A 23,391-nucleotide genomic window follows, 5' to 3' on the forward strand; every position below is an offset into this window, starting at 1 on the left:
CCATTCATCCCCAGCACTTTTAAATCTTCCCAAACTGAAACTCTGTACACATTAAATAGTAGCTCCCCATTCTGTTTTCTGTCTCTGTGAATTTAACTATTCTAGGTACCGCATATAAGTGTAATCATACAATATTCATCCTTTTGTGTCTGGCTTATTCCACCAAGAATAGTGTTGTCAAGGTCCATTCATGTTGTAGCATGTGTTAGAATGGCCTTCCCCTTTTTTTTTTAATTTTAATTTTTATTATTATACTTTAAGTTCTAGGGTACATGTGCACAATGTGCAGGTTTGTTACATATGTATACATGTGCCATGTTGGTGTGCTGCACCCATTAACTCATCATTTACATTAGGTATATCTCCTAATGCTATCCCTCCCTACTACCCCCTCCCCACAATAGGACCCGGTGTGTGATGCTCCCCTTCCTGTGTCCAAGTGATGTCATTGTTCAATTCTCATCTATGAGTGAGAACATGCGGTATTTGGTTTTTGTTCTTGAGATAGCTTTGGTTGAGAATGATGGTTTCAGGCTGCACTCCATGTCCCTATAAAGGATACGAATCTATCCTTTTATGGCTGCATAGTATCTCCCATGGTGTATATAAAGCATTTTAATCCAATCTGTCACTGATGACATTTGGGTTGATTCCAAGTCTTTGCTATTGTGAATAGTGCTGCACTAAACATAATGCATTCATGTGTCTTATATAGCAGCATGATTTATAATCCTTTGGGTATATCCCTGTGCAGTAATGGAGCGACAGGCTGGGTCAAATGGTATTTCTAGTTCTAGATCCTTGAGGAATCGCCACACTGTCTTCCACAATGGTTGAACTAGTTTACAGTCCCACCAACAGTGTAAAAGTGTTCCTGTTTCTCCACATCCTCTCCAGCACCTGTTGTTTCCTGATTTTTTAATGATTGCCTTTCTAACTGGTGTGAAATGGTATCTCATTGTGGTTTTGATTTGCATTTCTCTGATAGCGAGTGATGATAAGCATTTTTTCATGTGTCTGTTGGCTGTATGAATGTCTTCTTTTGAAGTGTCTATTCATATCCTTTGCCCACTTTTTGATGGGGTTGTTTGTTTTTTTCTTGTAAATTTGATTGAATTCTTTATAGGTTCTGGATATTAGCCCTTTGTCAGATGGATAGATTGCAAAAATTTTCTCCCATTCTGTAGGTTGCCTGTTCATTCTCATGGTAGTTTCTTTTGCTGTGCAGAAGCTCTTTAGTTTAATTAGATCCCATTTGTCAATTTTGGCTTTTGTTGCCGTTGCTTTTGGTGTTTTAGACATGAAGTCCTTGCCCATGCCTATGTCCTGAATGGTATTACCTATGTTTTCTTCTAGGGTTTTTATGGTTTTAGGTCTAACATTTAAGTCTCTAATCCATCTTGAATTAATTTTCGTATAATGAGTAAGGAAAGGATCCAGTTTCAGCTTTCTACTTATGGCTAGCCAATTTTCCCAGCACCATTTATTAAATAGAGAATCCTTTCCCCATTTCTTGTTTTTGTCAGGTTTGTCAAAGATCAGATGGCTGTAGATGTGTGGTATTATTTCTGAGGGCTCTGTTCTATTCCATTGGTCTATATCTCTGTTTTGGTACAAGTACCAAATGTACCATGCTGTATTGGTTACTGTAGCCTTGTAGTATAGTTTGAAGTCAGGTAGCGTGATGCCTCCAGCTTTGCTCTTTGCTTAGGATTGTCTTGGCAATGTGGGGTCTTTTTTGGTTCCATATGAACTTTAAAGCAGTTTTTTCCAATTCTGTGAAGAAAGTCATTGGTAGCTTAATAGGGATGGCATTGAATCTATAAATTACCTTGGGCAGTATGGCCATTTTCACAATATTGATTCTTCCTATCCATGAGCATGGCATGTTCTTCCATTTGTTTGTGTCCTCTTTTATTTCACTGAGCAGTGGTTTGTAGTTCTCCTTGAAGAGGTCCTTTACATCCCTTGTAAGTTGGATTCCTAGGTATTTTATTCTCTTTGAAGCAATTGTGAATGGGAGTTCATTCATGATTTGGCTATTTGTCTGTTACTGGTGTATAAGAATGCCTGTGATTTTTGCACATTGATTTTGTATGCTGAGACTTTGCTGAAGTTGCTTATCAGCTTAAGGAGATTTTGGGCTGAGACGATGGGGTTTTCTAAATATACAATCATGTCATCTGCAAACAGGGACAATTTGACTTCTTCTTTTCCTAACTGAATACCCTTTATTTCTTTCTCTTGCCTGATTGCCCTAGCCAGAACTTCCAACACTATGTTGAATAGGAGTGGTGAGAGAGGGCATCCTTGTCTTGTGCCAGTTTTAAAAGGGAATGCTTCCAGTTTTTGCCCACTTAGTATGATATTGGCTGTGGGTTTGTCATAAATAGCTCTTATTATTTTGAGACACATTCCATCAATACCGAATTTATTGAGAGTTTTTAGCATGAAGGGCTGTTGAATTTTGTCAAAGGCCTTTTCTGCATCTATTGAGATAATCATGTGGTTTTTGTCTTTGGTTCTGTTTATATGCTGGATTATGTTTATTGATTTGCATATGTTGAACCAGCCTTGCATCCCAGGGATGAAGCCCACTTGATCATGGTGGATAAGCTTTTTGATGTGCTGCTGGCTTCAGTTTGCCAATATTTTTGAGGATTTTTCCATCGATGTTCATCAGAGATATTGGTCTAAAATTCTCTTTTTTTGTTGTGTCCCTGCCAGGCTTTGGTATCAGGATGATGTTGGCCTCGTAAAATGAGTTAAGGAGAATTCCCTTTTTGTATTGATTGGAATAGTTTCAGAAGGAATGGTACCAACTCCTCCTTGTACTCTAGTAGAATTTGGCTGTGAATCCGTCTGGTACTGGACTTTTTTTGGTTGGTAGGCTATTAATTATTGCCTCAATTTCAGAGCCTGCTATTGGTCTATTCAGGGATTCAGCTTCTTCCTGGTTTAGTCTTGGAAGAGTGTAAGTGTCCAGGAAATTATCCATTTCTTCTAGATTTTCTAGTTTCTTTGTGTAGAGGTGTTTATAGTATTCTCTGATGGTAGTTTGTATTTCTGTGGGGTCGTTGGTGATATCCCCTTTATCATTTTTTATTGCGTCTATTTGATTCTTTTCTCTTTTCTTCTTTATTAGTCTTGCTAGCGGTCTATCAATTTTGTTGATCGTTTAAAAAAACCAACTCCTGGATTCATTGATTTTTTGGAGGGTTTTTTGTGTCTCTATCTCCTTCAGTTCTGCTCTGATCTTAGTTATTTTTGCCTTCTGCTAGCTTTTGAATGTGTTTGCTCTTGCTTCTCTATTTCTTTTAATTGTGATGTGAGGGTGTCAATTTTAGATCTTTCCTGCTTTCTCTTGTGGGCATTTAGTGCTATACATTTCCCTCTACACACTGCTTTAAATGTGTCCCAGAGATTCTGGTATGTTGTATCTTTGTTTTCATTGGTTTCATAGAACATCTTTATTTCTGTCTTCATTTTGTCATGTACCCTGTAGTCATTTGGGAGCAGGTTGTTCAGTTTCCATGTAGTTGAGCGGTTTTGATTGAGTTTCTTAGTCCTGAGTTCTAGTTTAATTGCACTGTGGTCTGAGAGACAGTTTGTTATAATTTCTATTCTTTTACATTTGCTGAGGAGTACTTTACTTCCAACTATGTGGTCAATTTTGGAATAAGTGCGATGTGGTGCTGAGAAGAATGTATATTCATTTATTTGGGATGGAGAGTTCTGTAGATGTCTATTAGGTCTGCTTGGTGCAGAGCTGAGTTCAATTCCTGGATATCCTTGTTAACTTTCTGTCTCGTTGATCTGTCTAATGTTGACAGTGGGGTGTTAAAGTCTCCCGTTATTATTGTGTGGGAGTCTAAGTCTCTTTGTAAGTCTCTGAGGACTTGCTTTATGAATCTGGGTGCTCCTGTATCGGGTGCATAATATATTTAGGATAGTTAGCTATTCCTGTTGAATTGATCCTTTTACCATTATGTAATGGCCTTCTTTGTCTCTTTTGATCTTTGATGGTTTAAAGTCTGTTTTATCAGAGACTAGGATTGCAACCCCTGCTTTTTTTGGTTTTCCATTTGCTTGGTAGATCTTCCTCCATCCCTTTATTTTGAGCCTGTGTGTGTCTCTGCATGTGAGATGGGTCTCCTGAATACAGCACACTGATAGGTCTTGACTCTTTATCCAGTTTGCCAGTCTGTGTCTTTTAATTGGAGCATTTAGTCCATTTACATTTAAGGTTAATATTGTTATGTGTGAACTTGATCCTGTCATTATGATATTAGCTGGTTATTTTGCTCACTAGTTGATGCAGTTTCTTCCTAGCATCAGTGGACTTTACATTTTGACATATTTTTGCAATGGCTGGTACCTGTTGTTCCTTTCCATGTTTAGTGCTTCCTTCAGGATCTCTTGTAGGGCAGGCCTGGTGGTGACAAAATCTGTCAGCATTTGCTTGTCTGTAAAGGATTTCATTTCTCCTTCACTTATGAAACTTAGTTTGGTTGGATATGAAATTCTGGGTTGAAAATTCTTTTCTTTAAGAATGTTGAATATTGGCCTCCACTCTCTTCTGGCTTGGAGAGTTTCTGCCGAGAGATCTGCTGTTAGTCTGATGGGCTTCCCTTTGTGTGTAACCTGACCTTTCTCTCTGGCTGCCCTTAACATTTTTTCCTTCATTTCAACTTTGGTGAATCTGACAATTATGTGTCTTGGAGTTACTCTTCTCGAGGAGTATCTTTGTGGCGTTCTCTGTATTTCCTGAATTTGGATGTTGGCCTGCCTTACTAGGTTGGGGAAGTTCTCCTGGATGATATCCTGCAGTGTTTTCCAACTTGGTTCCATTTTCCCCGTCACTTTCAGGCACACCAATCAGACGTAGATTTGGTCTTTTCACATAATCCCATACTTCTTGGAGGCGTTGTTCATTTCTTTTTACTCTTTTTTCTCCACAGTTCTTTTCTCACTTCATTTCATTCATTTGCTCTTCAATCACTGATACCCTTTCTTCCAGTTGATCGAGTCGGTTACTGAAGCTTGTGCATTTGTCACATATTTCTCGTGTTATGATTTTCATCTCTGTCAGTTCTTTTAAGGTCTTCTCTGCATTGATTATTCTAGTTATCCATTCATCCATTCTTTTTTCAAGGTTTTTAGTTTCTTTGCTCTGGTTACGTAGTTCCTCCTTTAGCTCTGAGAAGTTTGATCGACTGAAGCCTTCTTCTCTCAACTCGTCAAAGTCATTCTCCGTCCATCTTTGTTCTGTTGCTGGCGATGAGCTGCGTTTCTTTGGAGGGGGAGATATGCTCTGATTTTTTGAATTTCCAGCTTTTCTGCACTGCTTTTTCCCCATCTTTGTGGTTTTATCTGCCTTTGGTCTTTGATCATGGTGACGTACTGATGGGGTTTTGGTGTGGGTGTCCTTTCTGTTTGTTAGCTTTCCTTCTAACAGTCAGGACCCTCAGCTGTAGGTCTGTTGGAGTTTGCTTGAGGTTCACTCCGACCCTGTTTGCCTGGGTATCAGCGGAGGCTGCAGAAGATAGAATATTGCTGAACAGCGAGTGTTGCTGTCTGATTCTTGCTCTGGAAGCTTCGTCTCAGGGGTGTACCCTGCCGTGTAAGGTGTGAGGTGTCAGTCTGCACCTAGTGGGGGATGTCTCCCAGTTAGGCTACTCAGGGGTCAGGGACCCACTTGAGCAGGCAGTCTGTCCATTGTCAGATCTCAGCCTCTGTGCTGGGAGATCCACTGCTCTCTTCAAAGCTATCAGACGGGGCATTTACCTCTGCCGAGGTTTCTGCTGCTTTTTGTTTAGCTATGCCCTGTCCCCAGAGGAGGAGTCTACAGAGGCAGGCCGGCCTCCTTGAGCTGTGGTGGGCTCCACCCAGTTTGAGCTTCCCAGTGGCTTTGTTTACCCACTTAAGCCTCAGAAATGGCGGGCACCCCTCCCCCAGCCTCGCTGCTGCCTTGCAGTTAGATCTCCGACTGCTGTGCTAGCAATGAGCGAGGCTCCGTGGGCGTGAGACCCTCCGGGCCAGGTGTGGGATATAATCTCCTGGTGTGCCGTTTGCTAAGACCCTTGGTAAAGTGCAGTATTAGGGTGGGAGTTACCCGATTTTCCAGGTGTTGTGTGTCTCAGTTTCCCTTTGCTAGGAAAAGGGATTGCCTTCCCCCTTGTGCTTCCCAGGTGATGCGATGCCTCGCCCTGCTTCGTCTCTTGCTGGTTGGGCTGCAGCAGCTGACCAGCACCGATTGTCCGGCACTCCCCAGTGAGATGAACCCGGTACCTCAGTTGAAAATGCAGAAATCACCCGTCTGTGTCACTCACACTGGGAGCTGGAGGCTGGAGCTGTTCCTATTCAGCCATCTTGGGCGCATCCCTCCACCTTCCTTTTTAAGACTGAATAATATTCCATTTCCTTTCAAGGCTGAGCAATATTCCATTTTGTGTATATACCACATTTTGTTTATCCATCTCTCAGTGGAAACTTGGGTTTTTTCCACTATTTGCCTATTGTGAATAATACTGCTATGAACATGGGTGTACAAATATCCATTGAAGTCCCTGCTTTCAGTTCTTTGGGTATATACTCAGAAGTGCAATTGCTGGATCATATGGGTATAGATATCATATGGGTATACTTACCCAGATGGGCTTTGTTTTATAGACTAGTTCAATGTTACCCAGGCTGGCCTTGAACTCCTTGGCTCCAATGGATCATCTTGCTTCAGCCTTCCAATTAGCTGGGACTATAGGCCAGCTAGGCCAGCACCCAGCTCAATTGCTGGATCATATGATAATTTTATGTTTACTTTTTTGAGGAACCACTATACCATTTTCCACAATGGCTGCACCATTTTACATTCCCACGAGGAATGTGCAGGCATTCTAATTTCTCCATATCCTTAACAACATTTGTTACATTGTTTGGGTTTTTTTTTTTTTTTTTTTTTAAACAATAGTCATCCACATAGGTGTGAAGTGGTATCTTACTGTAATTTTGATATGCATTTTCCTAATGGATTAGTGATTTTGAGTATCTTTTCATATGCTTATTGGCCATCTGTTTATCTTTGATGGAGAAATATCTATTCAAGTCCTTTACCTGTTTTTTAATTGGGATATTTTTTGTTATTGGATTATAGGAGTTCTCTGTATATGTGAATATCAATTGCTTATTAGATATGTGCTTTACAAATATTTTCTCCCATTCTGTGGATTGCCTTTTACTCTGTTGATTATGTCCATTGGCATACTTTGATAGTGCCCTTTGTTAATTTTGATGAAGTCCAATTTATCTGTTTTTGCTTTGGTGGTCTCTGCTTTCGGTTTCATATCTAAGAAACTTCCAAATCTAATGGCTTGAAATTTTTTCCCCTGTTTTCTTCTAAGAGTTGTATAGTTTTGGCTCCTATATGTAGATCTTTGATGCACTTTGAATTAATTTTTGTATATTGTATAACGTAAGGATCCAACTTTATTCATTTGCATGTGGATATCCCAAAGCCATTTGTTGAAAAGACTTCCTTTACCCATTAAATGGTCTTGGCATTCTTGTTGAAAAATCATTTGGCCATGGGCTTATTTCACATAGCATAATGTTTTATTTCTGGGCTCTATTTTATTCCTTTGATCTATATGTCTGTTCTTATGCCAGTACAGTACCACACTATTTTGATTATGGTAGCTTTGTGGTGAGTTTTGAAATCAGGAAATGTGAGACATAAATTTGCTCTTCTTTTATAAGATTGTTTTGACTCTGAGATTCTTGAGATTCTATGTGAATTATAGCACAGTGACATACTTTTACTTGTGGTCTTTGAAGTATTTTATAGGAAGTCCTTTATGACATTTTTATATAAAAACTCCTTTTGAAGTAATCCCCTCTAGTTCATCTAAGTTTAGGATAACTGGGAGGGTCTGATCATTTAAGCCAGTATAGGGCTGCATGGTATTATTTAAACCCTTAGGGGGAATAAAAGATTACAGGATAAAGGATTTGAAAAGATATTTTCTTTCTAGAGAAAAAGGAGGAAACCACATTCGAAAAAACAGTTATCATGCCTTTTGAATTTTTTAAAAGTTTGATTGGAAAATACTCAGCTATTCAGCATTTGCCTTTAGCAAAGGTTTTAGATTGACTCCCCTCCCACCCATTCTCAATAATCTTATTTTTTGTTTTATAAATGAATAAGCTTGGGGGATTTTATACTGCAGTGTATAACATATGTATGTAATATAGACATAAAAAATACACATAGTTTAACCACTTCAGCAAGCTGTAAAAATCCAAATCTTCAGGGGCTACCTTTTGTTATTTAAGGATGCATAAATCATGATAACTTTTAGATAAGTCCTTCTCATCTTCATGAGCTTTATGAAATCTGGCACAGTTACTTTCCATAGCAGATGTTTGATAATTGTTTTTTAGTGAAATTTTAATAATAATAATTTTATGTCTGTTTTTTCCTGTTTAATAATAGGCAGTATTTGAAGGAACTTTTCTGGCTTAGTTACTTCATACATCCAGTCACTTAGTTTTCTCCCCTGTCTATCTGAAGGAAAGGTACTTACTAAATTTGTTAGTGATCACATTTTTTTGAATTTTCTACTCACTCATTTTGATTAAAAGGTAAAAAGTTAGTATTTTCCCATCAATATTTGTATTTATTTGAATTATCAAATTTCTTTTGCTTTGAACCTAAGCATGCTGCAGTCCTTGTTGTCTTCGTTTTTAATCTTGCAGTTATTTATAATTTCTTTCTGTAATCTCTTACAGTTTTGGTTTAGTTTTTTGACAATGCAATTGAATATATTCCCCATGTATTTAAGAATATTTTAAATAAGTGCCCATTTCTTTGTAATGATTTTTCTCAGAAACAAACAAATCCTCAAGCTACTCTAGTAATATTCCTATTCCAGAGTAGTACATCATAGTTCTTGAGAAGAAAAGGAAAAATAATTGTTTCTGTGTGTTTTAAGTGGAAAGTAGTTTCTTTGATTTGCATGAACATTAAGCCATGATAGGTAATGACAGTTTTTTCCTAAAATGTATTCAGTTACCCATTGACATGGATATGTCATAACCTGTTGTCCTTGGCTTATAGATCTCCTCAGGGAAAATGTTCCAAGAGAGTGAGCAAAAGAAATGCTTTCTGGGGAAAGTATCAAGGCGAGAGTGTTGTTATTTCAGACATCACAACATTTCCCTATAGCAGTCTATATCCAAGAATAAATCTGTGCTAGCCAAGCAGATGAATCTGGCATTTCTGAGAATACATGTGATGGTTGAATTGAGATTTTTGGTAACAACTGTGGTCACTCTAAGATACCCATTTCTGAACATCTCAGACTGAGAGATGACTGTGAGAGGTATCATTTTAAGTCTGGAGACCAGAAAACCTCTATACTTGTTCCTAGAGCTTTTCATTTATCTGAGTATTTTCCTCTGCTTGTCAGGACTTGTGCTTTCACGAGCTCCTGCTCTCATATCAGGGGAGTGAATAATGGAATTTGGATAATTTTTTGGTTTTTGAGTTGGAACACTCCTTTTCCTATGGAACGTCTATAGAAAAAATGAGTCAAACAGAAAACGTGCAGGGGAGGCAACTCTGAATGCTTCCATGGCTATATACATATCTGTTTTCCTTGATTTGCTAAACCCTAAGTTAAAAGGAAACTACTGTCTAAAATAGGGAGATATTCCCTATATTTATACCATTATCTGAGTATTTACAATGGAGTATTTTGTATTATAAATGTCAAAAAGGTTGAGACAGGACTTACTTTAAGAGGGGAAACTTTTTTAAATGACGGAAATAGTGGCTTAATAAACCTACATCTCCTTTAACTCCTTTAATATCTGTAATAAACTATGACTGTTCAAGAGTTGAGCAGTCTCTTGTTTGAAGCAATTTATTTGTTTTCCTTCAAAATTGGCACCACTTTAGAATTTCCAGTTGAGATCTACTTGGCTAAGACTTCATTTCCCATCCAATTCATTAAAATCATTGATGTTCAAGCCAAGGAGAGGATATTTTCTGGGTCTACTTATGATGGCTCTGTATCTAACCAACCATGTTTAGAAATCCTCCAAGGCCTATGTGATTTTTTTAAAAAGAATTTATTATGTGGAATGAAGAAGCAAACATGTTCTATTTTATACTATTCACAGCCAAGTAATCAGCCATTTCCCTCAGGAGTTACTTGTACTAAGAGCTGGCCTGGACAGGGAAAGGCGCTGTAATGGCTGCTTATCACCCAGAGCTGCCCAAGCACTAGCTTCACGCTATAGCTCAGAGGGACCCCAATGGTCTTTTCCTTAGTGCTTAGGGTTTTAGTACTAGACCTCTGAAATGCAGACCTAAGAAATGCCTGGTGATGGCACTAAAGCTGACATCACTATGAAAAGCAGGCAGGAGGTATTGCACCCCTTGTGAGGAAGTTTTAAAAGTTCCTTGTAGCAACTAGCTTCCCTATTAACAAATAAATAGACCTTCCATAGCAGCTAGAAGGTACCTCACCCCCTTTATTGAACTGTGGCCATGGACTTCTCAATGGTATCCCTGTAACCCTAAGACCTAGTGAAAAACCTGGCACAGGAAAAAGTATACAGTAAATATTAGATGAAAGAATAGGCAGCAGAATCACTTGAACCCCGGGGGGACGGAGGTTGCAGTGAGCTGAGATGGCGCCACTGCACTCCAGCCTGGGCAACAGAGCAAGACTCCGTCTCAAGAAAAAATAAAATTAAAAAAAAAATTCAGCTCAGTGATTTCCATTTTTTCTCCTGCCAAAGATCATGTTAGTTATTTCTGTTTCTCATGGCCTCCGTATTTTGAAATATTTATTATTCTGCTTTGATTAAATAATAATTCATTTGTTTCCTAATTTTACTGACCAAAGCCAACCAGGACTTCTGGTCAATATGAGAAAATCACAGTTGGTTAGTACCATAATTTCAGCTCAGAAAAAAAAAAATGAATATTTCATTTGGGTTGTGTAACAAGCCTTTTGAAATAAAAATAACTTCCAGGCCCAATTATTACTTTTAGGGGGCTTCTATGATTCTGAGCAAGCAGACTAAAATTCAGTAATATTGTCTAAACTATTCATTTTATAGATAAACATGGTAATAATGCTTAAGGAGTTAGGGAGAGATGACTTGTGCAAGGCCAAACTAACTGATTCCCATTTCCCAGTTCAGAGTCTTATTTAGGATGGATATATAGGATAGGGCTTGGAGAGGGTATTCTAGAATGAGGCCTTAAGTTCCTGGCTCCTTTTTAAGAATAGATGGTGTTGGAGTATTGTTAACATAAATTTGGACAGAATTTATGGATAGAATCCCATTTAACAAATACTGTATTATCTCATATCTAGTTATATATAGTATCATTACATATCCTTATGATCTAGCTCACAGTTCATACCAATGTTTTATTGTTGTAAGCTGCAAAATTCTATTATATTTTAAAAATTTCATATGAATAGGTGTCATAGAGGACTTGTTTTTGTCTGGAAAGAATGTGGGAACACCCTCCTTGTGGCCCCAGGAGAGGGAATGGCTTGAGAGTGCATGTTATTAACTTGAGATCAGGACTAGGCATCCATTAGAGAGTGACCCTTTTGGACAGTGGGATCAGCCTTTGTAAGGCCTGTAAAGAAAACCAAGAATGAAACTATGCAGTCAGGGCAAGGTCAAGGATTTGAAGTGGATCAAGATTCCTATGTCCATGATGTTTTGCATTTCTGCTATTATTAACATGTCAGAATGTAATAGGTAGTCAATATAATTTGATTGTTCCAAAAAAATTAATCACAAGTCCTTATCCATTTAGCAGTCTTCAAATTAATATATTATTTTGCTACATTAATTTATGGACATTTTCTACAGCATTTATGGACAATAATTGTATGCAAACACCCATATCGTTATAAACATTAGTAATAAACTTCAAGGTGTTTGGGCTGAATATTAAGTTTGCTCTTATACATATATGTTTTTGTGTGCAGAATGTGTGGAAGGGTCAAGAAAAGGAATTTGAAACTCTGGAACAGGCAAATATACAGGAAATCATGCAATAGGGAGAGGAATACTTAAGGTTTACCTGAAAGATGAACTTTTACTATTTCTTATCTTAAAATTTTTAGTTTTGTTTCTTTAGAGACAGTCTTGCTTTGTTACCCAGGCTGGAGTGCAGTGGCGTGATCAATAGCTCACTCTATCCTTTAACTCCCAGGCTCTGGCAACCCTCCTGCTTCAGCCTCCCAAGTAGCAGGAACTTCCAGTGTGTGCCACCATGCCCAACTATTAAAAAAATTTTTTTTAATTGAGATGGAGTCTTACTATGTTGCCCAGGTTGATCTTGAACTCCTGACCTCGAGACATTCTCCCACCTTGGCCTCCCAAAGTGCTGGCATTATAGGTGTGAGCCCTGTGTCCACCCTTGATCTTTTATTTTATTCAGGTATAAAACATAGATAATAAAAGCACAGTTTTTTTTGTTTTTTTTTTTTTTTTTTTTGCTAGCACAAATTTGGGACAATTTTGTCTTTGAAAGGGACAATATCTGCCATCTCAAATCATAATCCAATTAGTTGAATGAGGTTCTTTCAATCTGAACACAGTCTTCTTATGATTATTAGTATGACATAAAGGAATACAGCATGGTATGTTCTGGTGTCCTACAAAAGCAAAAACATCCAGAGCTTTCCACTGCAAAGCTTTATAATGGAGGTAAGCAGTAACCAATTCTAAAGCATTTTAAAGCTGGTTAAATTGTCTGTAACAGCAAACTTTTATTATAATCTTTTTTTTCCACCTTGAGAGGGCAAGGTAGTCTAGCTGTGTTTCAAAATCTCTTACTGTATTAACGAGGGAGAATCACTTGCTACTATAACAAGTAGCAAAAAGGTGCAAACATTTATATGGTAGTGTGGAGTGAGTTCTTTTCTATCAGGCAGTCCCAAAACACTGAGAGGCATACCCTGTTCTTTATTTTGACTGTTTTATGTCATACTTAGAACTATTAAGTTTTAGAATCTTTAAAAGAGAACGTATGAGGTCAATAGGTCTAAAGCATGTTTTGTCTGTCTGTACAATCAGAACCCTTAAGAAAATTTTTAAAGTTTTAAGAACTTGGCTGGGTGCGGTGGCTCATGCCTGTAATCCCAGCACTTTGGGAGGCCAAGGTGGGTGGATCACCAGAGGTCAAGAGTTCAAGACCAGCCTGGCCAACATGGTGAAACCCTGTCTCTACTAAAAATACAAAAATTAGCCAGGCATGGTGGCGGGCGCCTGTAATCCCAGCTACTCAAGAGGCTGAGGCAGGAGAATCGCTTGAACCCAGGAGGCAGAGGATGCAGTAAGCTGAGATCACATCACTCTACTCCAGCCTGGGCAACAGAGCAAGATTCCATCTCAGCATCAATAGTAAGGAAACATTTTTTGTATACAAGCACTTGTGTATATAGTGGAATATTAAAAGGTTTTAGAAGTATTTTTGTAATTATTAAGAATACAGTCAATGTACTTTGACTAATACAATGAATAACACAAGAGTCCAATGTAGCTTGATAGGCTGAAATGATGGAACAGATGGAAAAGAGTACATTAACCATAAATAAACATAAAATCGTGAACTTAGGTTCCAGAAATCAACTCTGGATACCCATGATGGAGAAGATAGTATGTTATGGGAAGAGACCCCAAGTTTATAATTAGCTCTGAGCTCACTGTAAAGCAAGGTGGTAGAATGTTAGTTACAAACGCTTAAACTGTATTAAGTAGAGAGGAGAGAGTTTTATAGTACACTTGACTATTGTTGCCAGAATTTTAGTTTGTTTTGTTTAGTTTAGACAGGGTCTTGCTTTGTCACCCAGGCTGGAGTGCAGTGGCACAATCATGGCTCACTGCATCCTTGACCTTCTGGGATCCAATGATCTTCCTGCCTCAGCCTCCCTGAGTACTGAGATTACAGGTGTGAGAACCTTAGTTTTGTGTTCTACTCTGGGGATCAAATTTTAAGAAAGATGCTAACCAGCTAGGGTGTACTCAGAGGAAGGCACCAAGTGGATTGTGGGGACTGAAAACTGGCCTGGGAGGATGAATCAGAATAACTGGGTGAAGACATAAGTAAAAGTATAGCTCTTGCTTCTGGGGGAAGAAAGCCTGAGAAATTATTTGATCTGAAATCCTGACTTTCAAGTTGAGGAAACAGGCTCAGAGAGATGTTTCCTGGGTCACATGATGAGACAGGAACAGACTACAGACTAGTTTCCAAACGTACCAGACAATGGGATAGCAGGTGCCAAACAGGTGATATGCTGTGCAGAAGAGGGGCCAGACCTTTTCAGTAGCTTAAAAAGGCAGAACCAACACTAGCGTTTGAAAGTTACAGAGATGATTTGGGACAAAAATAGAAGGAACAACTTTCTAGCTATTGTATAGCTGCCTAACGTTGGAATGGATTGCCTTGAAAAGCAGTGAGTTACCTATCACTAGCTATGTTCAGGTAAAGGTTGGACAGGATGTTAGGAATGCTGTTGAGTGGTTCTTTTCATGCAGGAAAGGTTGGACTACACAAGTTAATTATGGCCCCTTTTGATTATTAATAATAGCAAACATTTATTGAGTTTATGGAGCTACCATGTCAAGTGTGGCATATATATAAATCTCTTTGATTCTTATAATATTTGAGGAAGCTGAATAGCTGAGGCTCCACAGATTATTTGTCTGAGGTCACACAGTATTGGTGAGGTGAGATTCAAATCTGGAGGTAGTTTTGCTAACTTATGTGTTACAGCTGCAGATCTCTAATTCACATAACTATTAGTTAGATCCATTCTTTTGTGATTTATTCTTTAAGCTTTTGTTCAAGCATTATTTATTCAAGCATTCTGGAACAGAAGCAGACTCTCAATGAGAGGGACTAGCTTGCATTAGGAGATCTGCTTGCTTGCTTGCTTGCTTGCTTGCTTGCTTTCTCTCTCTCTCTCTTTCTCTCTTTCTCTCTTTCTTTCTTTCTTTTCTTTCTTCTTACTTTTATTTTAGAAATAAGATTTTGGTCTGTCACCAAGGCTGCTCTTGAACTCCTAGACTCAAGCAATCTTCCCACCTTGGCCTCCCAAAAAGCTGGGATTACAGGCATGAGCCACTGCACCCAGCCCTGGTTTCCTATGGGTTTCAGGTATCATTAATTTACCCTTGGAGGCACTTATGCCATCATAGTCCTTGAGAATAAATCCTCTGGAAATGGTTAGTCATTTGTAGTTCCTAAGCCATTTCAATAATGGTAGAAGTAATATTAAATCACCATGTGTCATTAAGAGACCTTGTGTTCCCAAATCTCCTTACTTTGTATACATTTAAACAATTTCCTTAGTAGTTATAATCCTCATATTATGAATATGAAAACTGCATGTCAGATTTTGATTTGTCTTGCCTCTCCCTTAACCTGAGCTGTTTTTTAAAAATTAAACTTTTTGAGATAATTGTAGATTTACATGCAGTTGTAAGAAGTAATACAAAGAGGAGAGACTGTGTATCTTTTACCCAGTTTTTCCCTATGGTAGCATCTTGCAAAACTGCAGTACAATATCATAGTCAAGATACTGACATTGATGCAGTCAGGATATAGAACATGTTAGTCACCACGAGGATCCCTCCTATTGCCCTTTTATAGACACCTCTCACCTTCCCATCCTTGACACTTGGCAACCACCAATCCTTTTCCCATTTGTATAATTTAGTCATCTTAAGAATATCATATAAATTGAATGATACCATTTATAACTTTTTGGGGGTTTTTTTCACTCGACATAATTTCCTGAAGATTAATGTAGGTTGTTGAGTGTATCAACAGTTTGTTTCTTTTTATTGCTGAGTAGTATTCCATGGTATAACAGTTTGTTTAACCTTTACCTGGTAAAGTACATCTGGATTGCTTCCAGTTTTCAGCTATTATGAATAAAGCTGTTATGAACATTTGTGTAAAGGTTTTTGTGTGAGCACAGGTTTTCATTTCTTTGGGATAAATTCCCAGGAAAATAATGCTAGGTTATATGGTAGTTTCATGTTTAGATTTATAAGAAACTGCCAAACTGTTTCCCAGAGTGGCTGTACCATTTTACATTCCCACTGACAGTGTGTGAATAATCCAGTTTCTTTGCATCCTTGCCAGCATTTGGTGTTGTCACTATTTTTTATTTTAGCCATCCTGATAGGTGTGCAGTGATATTTCATGGTTTTAAGTTGCATTTCCCTAATGCTAATGTTATTGAACATCTTTTCATGTACTTATTTGCCATCCGTATATCCTCTTTGGTAAAATGTCTGTGTATGTCTTTGGCCTATTTTCTAATTGGATTGTTTGTATTTTTATTACTGGGTTTTGAAAGAGCCTGGGCTTTATAGATATCAATTTCAGCAATGTGCTATTCATTCCTTGACTCTGCCTTCCTGCCTTCCCAATACCTTATTCACAGTAACCCTCACATCTGACTTGTATGATATATTGTAGCCTGAGAAAATCATGATTCCATTCTGAATAGATCTGGAGCAAAATACAGGTCATCTAAACTTGCTAGCAATCTTTTAAACATAAGATTCACATGTCATAAAATTCACCTCTTTAAAGTATACAAATCATTGTGTTTTAGCATTCACAAAATTGTACAAACATCACCAGTATGTAATTTCAGAACATTTTTATCACTGCAAAAATGAAATCTCATACCCATTTGCAGTCACTCTGCACTCTCCCATTTTCCCATTCCCTCAGCCCCTGGAAACCACTAATCTACTTTCTTTCTCTACCAAATTGCCTATTCTAGACATTTCATATAAACAGAATTCTGCAATATGTGGCCTTTTGTGCCTGGCTTCTTTCACTTAGCATAATGTTTGAAAGATTTATCCATACTGTAGCATGTATTAATATTAGTACTTCATTTTAATGGCTAAATAATATTCCATTATACAGATATCCCACACTTTGTTTACTCATTCATCAAGTGATAGACATTTAAGTTGCTTCCACTTTTTGGCTATCATGTATAATGCTGCTATGAACATTTGTGTGTGAGTTTTTGTGTGGCTATATGTTTTCATTTCTCTTGGGTATATATCTAGGAATGAAATTAATTGCTGGGTTATATGATAACTCTATATTTAACTGTTTGAGAAACTGCCAAATTGTTTCCCAAAATGACTGAACCATTTTATATTACCATCAGCAATATGTGAGAGTTCCAGTTTCTTTGCACCCTTAGCAACACTTGTTATTTTTTATTGTGTCCATTTGTGTTTTTTATTATGACCATCCTGGCAGTTAAGGAATAGTTCACTGTGGTTTTTATTTGCATTTCTTTAATGATAAATGATATTGAGCATCTTTACATGTGTTTATTGGCCATTTGTATTTACTCGAAGAAATATCTATTTCAATCTTTTCCTGTTTTTAAATTGCATTATTTGGTTTTTCATTGCTGAGTTTTAAGAGTTCGTTGTATATTCTGGGTGCCAGATGATTATCAGGTATCAAATTTGCAAATATTTTCTCTCATTTTGTGGGTTGTGTTTTCACTTTTTTGGTAGTGTTTGCTATGGTCTGAATGTTGATATTTCCCTCAAATTTATATATTGGAAATAATCCCCAATGCTATAGTATTAAGAGTTGGAGCCTTTAGGGGGTGATTAGGTCATGAGGGCTCCACCATCATGAATGGGATTAGTATGCTTATAAAAGAGGCTCAAGGAGCTTGTCTCTGCCCTCCACCCTCTGAGGATGCAACAAGGCATGATCCATGAGGAACAGGCCCTCACCATACACCAAATCTGGTGGTGCCTTGATCTTGGACTTCCCAGCCTCCAGAACTGTAAGCAATAAATTATACTGTTTATAAACTACTCAGTTGATGGTATTTTGTTATAGCAGCCTAACACTGTTTAAGTCAGTGTCCTTTGAAGCACAAAAGTCTTTACATTTTGAATATGACCATTTTAACTGTTTTTTATTTGTTGCATTTACTTTGATGTCTTAGCAATATTTTAATCAGTACTTTTTTGCTCATGATTATATCCCTCTCAATATCGTTTCCAGGTACAACCAATTCATGGCACATACCCAGACTCTCTCCAGTTCTCAATGCAAATGAGCTTGCCTCCTATTCTCTGAGAAAGTTGAGATTATTTGCCATAAATTCTTCAACTTCCTCTGTCTCGACTTAATAAGTTTCCATGTATTTTCACTCTTTTCCCTTTTATACTCTCTCTGTCTCTTTTGAAGTACAGGAATTTTCCTTTTCAAAATGAATACGTCCACCTGGTCCATTCCATCCCTCTTCTTCTTGGACTTTAATTCAGTGATTGATCTTTTTCTCCCCCCAGCATCAATAATATTTTGTTCTCTATTAATCTTTCTTTTCTGCCTTCATACAATCTCAGGTCTTTGTTGCCCCTTTAAGGAAAAGAATGGAGGGGGAGCTTTGCCCAATTTTATTTTTCCTTTAAGCTACCAACTTCTTTGACTCCTTACCTTTACTTATAATCTTGAAAGAGCAGTTTCACTTCTTCTAAAATATTGTAGTAACCCTCTCGGTGGCCTCCAAGTCCAAAGTCTCCCACTTGGGCTCCTCTTACACACTTGCCATCAGATGAATCTTCCCAAAGTAAAGTTCTTATCACCTAACCCTCCTGCCTAAAAACTTCGATGACTCATTTAATATCAAGTTATCTATAGGACTTTCCAGCCTAATATTCAAAGCCCTTCATAACATGTTCTCTCAACTCTGATAGATCTGAACAACTCATTTTTCCCTGAACACTCCCTTGCCACTAGTTTCCTGCGTAATGCCTGTTCCGCAGAATGCCTGTCTTCCTTCAGTTCTTACTATGGAAATTCTGTGTAAAACTTACTAAATGCCTTGAAGTCTCTGTTGATCATCTCTTCCCCTTCCACCAGAGGGCACTCTCCAATCTTTGAATCCCTATCACATCGTGAACGACTATGTGGCCCTTATTATTTGACCTCGTATTATAGCTTTTGAAAGTAGATTGTGAATTCTCTGAAGGCAGAGGCTTACCTATCTGTGGACCTCTCCAGCAGCCATCCAGAGCTGGTAGAGCTAGTAGGTATTGCTTGAATTGATTTATTAAGTTGAGTATTTCTTTTTTTTTTTTTACTTTTTTTTTTTTTTTTGAGACGGAGCCTATATCTGTCGCCCAGGCTGGAGTGCAGTGGTGCGATCTCGACTCACTGCAACCTCGGCCTCCCGGGTTCACTCCATTCTCCTGCCGAGTAGCTGGGACTACAGGCACCTGCCACAACGCCCAGCTAATTTTTTGTGTTTTTGGTAGAGACGGGGTTTCACCGGGTTAGCCAGGATGGTCTCGATCTCCTGATCTTGTGATCCGCCTGCCTCAGCCTCCCAAAGTGCTGGGATTACAGGCGTGAGCCACTGCGCCCGGCCAAATCGAGTATTTCTTGAATTATTTTGATTTAAATTGAAAACAAGAACCTGGACACCTACATCCATGATGAAAAATCTTGAAAAGATAAAGCAGAAAACATGGGGTAGACAGTGGGAGGTGAAGCTGAGAACGTAATTTATGCGTTAGCTTTACAGCAAATCAGAGCACCTGGAGTTCAAAACCTCATTTTTCTGAGTGTCAGTTTTGTTTTTGAAAAACAATCAGTGCATAGCATATTTACTCTTTAATCTCAAAACACTAAGAGTTAAGAAAAAAAAAAAGTGGAACTGGTTGAGTAAAATGATATAAAGTCACCTTATCTGACAAACTGTATCATCTGTTTTGAATGAAGGCCCTACAATTGTTGTGAAAGATGTCATGTTCATCTCCCAATTATGGAGATAAAAAGTAATGAGTTGCAGGAACTTTGCAAACTCTAAAGCACTGCATATAAGTTGACCTTTAAAGTTGAAAAATATTTCTTACAAAATGTAGGTCAATTTATATGCTTACAGACTGCTGTTACCTGGTTGGTAGGTGGTAGCGGTCTCTCAGCTGGCTCTTTAAGGATGAGTGGGTCATGAAATCAGTATCACGACCAAAATCAATACATTCTCAAGGATAAACCCAGTTAAAAAGTTTTAAGTCAACCTGTGTACTAGATTGTAATCAACCTCCATCATATGCATAGTGTTATTAACTCTGTTGGGTATTCAAATGAGACTAAATCGATTAAATATTTACCTGTTTGGGTTGGGTGACTAAAGGTGCTTTTGTTTTATTATTTTTTAGGTCTTAATAGGAAAATGATACTCTTCATTATTTTATCCTTCCTTTTGGGCTCTTTGAATTGATTTCTAAATTGTAAGTTCTTGAAAGCTGAGAAACTGTGCCATATATTTTTGTAAACCCTAGTCCTACCAGGACCTCTTTAGCATTATAATTATTCAGTAGTACCAATAATGATAGTCCTTAATATTTGTTGAGTGCTTACTAAGAGATAGACACTATACTAAGTACTGTATATTCATTATTTCATTTAATTCTCATAGCAACTTTGTGAGTTATTTCAAAGGAAGAAATGAGACTTAAATAATTTGCCTGAAGTCACACATTGCATAGGTGGCTGAGCCAGGTGGTCTGACTCCAGAGCCTATGCTCTTAACCACTACACCATCTTCTTTAATAAATGTCTATTCTCAGTGATGCTAATTAGAACCAAGCTGTGCGCATGGCATATGTGCAGTGACATCCTGTCTATGTTTTTATTGTGTAATATACCCAGGATACTGTAAGCCCACAGCTGGTGTCCATTAATGATAATGGTGTGGGAATTCAAAAATAATTTTCAGAGCATCTTGAGTACAAGACATTACATAATTTTCATTTTTCAGTGATCTTTAAATTCTGGAGCTTAAAAGGGTCTTGTTATTTGGTTACCCAAAATGGTTTTCTTCTTTTTCTGAAAGTTGGATTTGAAATGGAGGTAATATAAGACTACAATGTGCTTTCTGATATTATTTCAGTAGGATTTTTTCACTTTTATTTTTTCTAAGCTTCTCTAAAGGGAGAGGTAGAGGCAACGTGTTTTGTTTTTTGTTTTTTGAGACAGAGTTCGCTCTTGTCACCCAGGTTGGAGTGCAATGGCGAGATCTTGGCTCACCGCACCCTCCGTGTCCCGGGTTCAAGCGATTCTCCTGCCTCAGCCTCCCGAGTACCTGGATTACAGGCATGCGCCACCACAGCCAGCTAATTTTGTATTTTTAGTAGAGACAGGGTTTCTCCATGTTGGTCAGGCTGGTCTCAGGTGATCTGCCCGCCTCAGCCTCCCAAAGTGTTGAGATTACAGGTGTGAGCCACTGCACCTGGCCAGTATATTTCTGTTTTGTTTGAAATTTTATGTTAATTTCCATATTTGTTGGGTTGTGTTTATATTTCTTGAAAAATAACTCCCCAAATACAAAACGAACAAAGATAACAAAATATACTTCCAAACACCAGTTACTCAAAATAAAGAAATGTAAACCTTTTTTCATATTTGCTTTAGAAAATTGCTAAAATTATAAAGTTAAAGTTTCCTGTTTTCTCTTCCCAATTCTATTTTCATTCTTTCCTCCCTGAAGGCAATGACTGTCATAAATTTGGTTGGTAGTCATTCCATGTTTTATGCATATATTACAAAGATATAAATCCATAAACAATGTACAGTATTTTGCGTATTTTAAATTTTACATACATTGTAATATACTATATTAATATTAAGCAACTGTTTTTGAGAGGAAAACAATTAAATCTAATGGAAAATATTCTCTTTCATTAATGTCAGAATCACCAAACACAGACAATAAAATTTACACATAAAATTGAAAATGTCATGAGAGTGTTTACAAATACACACAACTTTGAGCAAAGCTTTACAAATCCTTCATACCATACAAAACAAATGAAAAAATAATGTCAATTCATTTCTGCCCCAAACCTAGTTCTTAAGAGAAAATTTGCAGGAAGAGAGGTATGAATAGTTTCACAGAATACATTTTCAAGAATTTTTTTAAAACTGAAACTGCAATGCCCAGAACAAGATAAACAGTACCCTTAGCAGTTAGCACTGTTAATAAGTCTCAGATACACAAAAATGAAGTTCCAGAGGGCAAAGCATTTAATTACATTCCACAGTGAACACTCTTGTGATTCATATAAAACATAGTTCTCTCCAATTTCTACACAAACTGCTCTTTTCTTAATTTATTTAATTAGTTGAACAATGAAATAAAGTTTTCCTTTTCAGCATTTATCTAAGATGTAGAAATAACAAAGTAGTTGCAATAAAGTGTATGAAATATTTAATAAGAATATATGAACATATAACCAAAACAAATTGTGAAAAAAGATAAAAGACTTTCATCTTCAAACAACCCATTTTTCTAAAATGAAAACAGCTTTCCAATGGGGAAAATATCTGTGGTTGAAATACGACTCTCAAGCAGTACTGAAGTTTTTTGCATTGTCTTTGGAATGAGAAATGATTACTTAACAGAAACTTAAACAGCATATACAAATGTTACATTGAATATTAAGCAACTTTTAAAATATTGCTTTCATATCTAATCTTCAGATCTAGTTCAAACATTGTATTCCATAGTTTGAATATATCACAATTTGTCCCATCTACCATTGCTGGATGTTTGGATGATTTCCATATTTTTTCTTTCATAGATGATTCTTCAGCGGTCATCCCTGTACATATCTTATTGTGTTCCTGTGTTTCAAGAGAAAGAAAAGGATTTTTGCATGACATACTGTAGTAAACAGAGAAGAGGTAAATGGCAGGGCTAACACCCCACAGCCATCTTGAGAGCTGAAGGGATTGTTATTTAAGCCCACTTGTAACACCTTGCTGTATCATACATGCTAGGAAACTCTGCTCCAGGTTTTGTCTTATAAACTTTAATGTTTATATGAATCACCTGGTCATCTTGTTAAAATGCAGATTTTGACTCTGTAGGTCTGGGGATGGGCCTGAGATGCAGTGTTTCTAATATAAGTTCCCACGTGATGCCGATCCTTTGAGTAGCAAGGCTCTAGCTCTGTGCTGCCCAATGCGATAACCACTAGCCACACATGGCTATTGAGCATTTAAAATGAGACTGGTCTGAGTTGAGATATGCTGTAGGTGTAAAATACACATCAGATTTCTGAAGATTTCTTTGGTTTTGAGACAGCATCGCCCTGTGTTGCCCAGGCTGGAGTGCAGTGATGTGATCACAGCTAACTGCAGCCACAGCCTCCTGGGATCAAGTGATCTTTGTGCCTCAGCCTCCAGAGGCGCTGGGACCACAGGTGCATGCCACCACACCTGGCTAATTTTTTTATTTTTTTTAAAAAAATTTTTTGTGGAGACAGGTCTCACCA

At 37.7% G+C, this 23,391-nt stretch overlaps 1 protein-coding gene across 5 annotated transcripts in view; it reads left to right on the forward strand.

Moving 5' to 3' along the window:
* Window positions 1-23,391, forward strand: part of FRMD5 (FERM domain containing 5) — a 339,227-nt gene that overhangs the window by 120,182 nt on the left and 195,654 nt on the right. For 2 of the 5 annotated variants that reach the window (XM_021940517.2, XM_021940516.1), the window contains one exon: window positions 22,696-22,798. The exons of the other annotated variants lie outside the window; for them this stretch is intronic. The gene's annotated coding sequence lies outside the window, so the exon portion shown is untranslated. The remainder of the gene's footprint in view (window positions 1-22,695; window positions 22,799-23,391) is intronic. 5 annotated transcript variants of the gene reach the window in all.

Source organism: Papio anubis, chromosome 7, assembly GCF_008728515.1.
Source record: "Papio anubis isolate 15944 chromosome 7, Panubis1.0, whole genome shotgun sequence".
NCBI classification, from domain to species: Eukaryota; Metazoa; Chordata; class Mammalia; order Primates; family Cercopithecidae; genus Papio; species Papio anubis.